Below are 2,520 nucleotides of genomic sequence, written 5' to 3'. Positions count from 1 at the left end.
GAGGAGGAGACGAGGAGAGGAGACAAGGAGAGGAAACAAGAGAAGAGGAGACAAGGAGAGGAGACGAGGAGAGGAGACGAGGAGAGGAGACGAGAGGAGAGGAGGAGACGAGGAGAGGAGACAAGGAGAGGAGACAAGGAGAGGAGACGAGGAGAGGTGGAGAGGAGAGGAGACGAGAGGAGGAGACAAGGAGAGGAGACGAGGAGAGGAGACAAGGAGAGGAGACAAGGAGAGGAGATGGGAAGTGGAGAGACATTGTATGTTCTCTCTCTACCCCTTTCTCTCCATTGTCATTGTCTCTCCTTTTCTCTCCCTTTCTCTCCCTTTTTGTCCCTTTCTCTCCCCCATTTCTCCCCCCTCTACCTCCCCCCTTCTCACTGACACTAACCTGTGGCTCAGAGTGAGCGTACGTTAACCTGCTGACCTCTGATTGGTTAACGAGCAACAGGTGTGCAGCCTGGCCAGACCCCAGGTTGGTTTTGTCTTTGGATGAGTCTCATGAGAACCCTTCCTCTCTCTCTCTCTCTCTCTCTCTCTCTCTCTCTCTCTCTCTCTCTCTCTCTCTCTCTCTCTCTCTCTCTCTCTCTCTCTCTCTCTCTCTCCCCCTCTCCTGTGTGTGTCTGACATAGAACATACAATTGTATGTTCTACGTCTATTTCTATGATACTTTCTATGATACTTGGTCGTTTAGCAGCGTCCAAGGAGAGGAGAGGAGAGGAGGAGACGAGGAGAGGAGACGAGGAGACGAGGAGAGGAGACGAGAGGAGGAGACGAGGAGAGGAGACAAGAAGAGGAGACGAGAGGAGGAGACGAGGAGAGGAGACAAGGAGAGGAAACAAGAGAAGAGGAGACAAGGAGAGGAGACGAGGAGAGGAGACGAGGAGAGGAGACGAGAGGAGAGGAGGAGACGAGGAGAGGAGACAAGGAGAGGAGACAAGGAGAGGAGACGAGGAGAGGTGGAGAGGAGAGGAGACGAGAGGAGGAGACAAGGAGAGGAGACGAGGAGAGGAGACAAGGAGAGGAGATGGGAAGTGGAGAGACATTGTATGTTCTCTCTCTACCCCTTTCTCTCCATTTTCATTGTCTCTCCCTTTCTCTCCCCTTTTCTCCCTTTCTCTCCCCCATTCCTCCCCCCTCTACCTCCCCCCTTCTCACTGACTCTAACCTCACTGTGGCTCAGAGTGAGCGTACGTTAACCTGCTGACCTCTGATTGGTTAACGAGCAACAGGTGTGCAGCCTGGCCAGACCCCAGGTTGGTTTTGTCTTTGGATGAGTCTCATGAGAACCCTTCCTCTCTCTCTCTCTCTTCTCTCTCTCTCTCTCTCTCTCTCTCTCTCTCTCTCTCTCTCTTTCTCTCTATATATATATATATATATAGATATTTCTCTCTCTCTATATATATATATATATATAGAGAGAAAGTAATTATTTCTTTGAGTACATGGTAAAGTGCTACGTAAAATATATCTTATATAAACCGAATGTATTATTATTATTTTTATTTTATTTAAAGTGTCAAGTTATTGTGGCTGTTTTCTACCCAGCGGTACCCTGGCGCCATCTGGCGGCGACTAGAGGAACTTCTTATCACTTCTTATCTACTATTATACGTTCTTATTAAATTAGTATTATTTATTATTTAGATTATATTCAATCATAATTTTTTTTTGTTCACTCCGTAAAGCGTCTTTGAGTACATGGAAGAGCACTACATCAAATATATAATATATAAACCGAATGTATTATTATTATTATTTTAAGTTATTGCGGCTGTACCAGCGGCACCCTGGCTCCATCTGGCGGCCACTAGAGGAACTTCACGCGGTTATGCTACACGACCACACACTTGCGCCCCGTGAGAGATTTTTGAGGAGGTTCACACTCTCAGTCCGAGGGCTACTGTCGCAATCTCCTCCCTGAAGTTCCCCTTGTCCCCGACTGTGAGTAAACCCCCGGTTCTGCGTGGGTCTTGTGATCTGTCAGGGGTTATGAACCGCATTTCTGGAAGAGCAAAGATTCATACCACAATGACACTTACAAACACAACCCGAGCTACACACACTAACTACACACAGACTCATTATCTAGAATTAAACACACACAGGGGGGGGGGGGACTTGTTGGTAAAAATATTTACGTACTTACTTATACCGTTTATTGTTAAAATATAAATATATTTAGTGTGTGAGTGTGTAGTGTGTAAGTCAACTCCTGATTGTACAGTTACACAGCGCCGATTTTGTATTTTTTTTTTTTAATGAAAATGAGAATAAAAAAGAGAATAAAAAAATAAAGATATCTATATATGTAGATATCTTAATAAGCCGAAAAAAGAAACAGAAACAGAAAAACAGACTGAAATATCTTTTTTGGTTTTGCGATGATGTCACTTCCGGTTGAGCCACTTCCGGTGACGTCACTTCCTGTCAGACTCACCTGTGGATGGCGGACACGTGCGCCGTCTGAATGCACTCAGTCAGCGTCCACCGGGAAGCACCAGAGAGGCAACGCCGTGAGT

The sequence above is a fragment of the Micromesistius poutassou genome (genome assembly GCF_964030765.1).
Source record: "Micromesistius poutassou genome assembly, contig: SCAFFOLD_323, whole genome shotgun sequence".
NCBI classification, from domain to species: domain Eukaryota; kingdom Metazoa; phylum Chordata; class Actinopteri; order Gadiformes; family Gadidae; genus Micromesistius; species Micromesistius poutassou.
The sequence above is the reverse complement of the archived record's forward strand: the minus strand, read 5'-3'. Positions refer to the sequence as shown.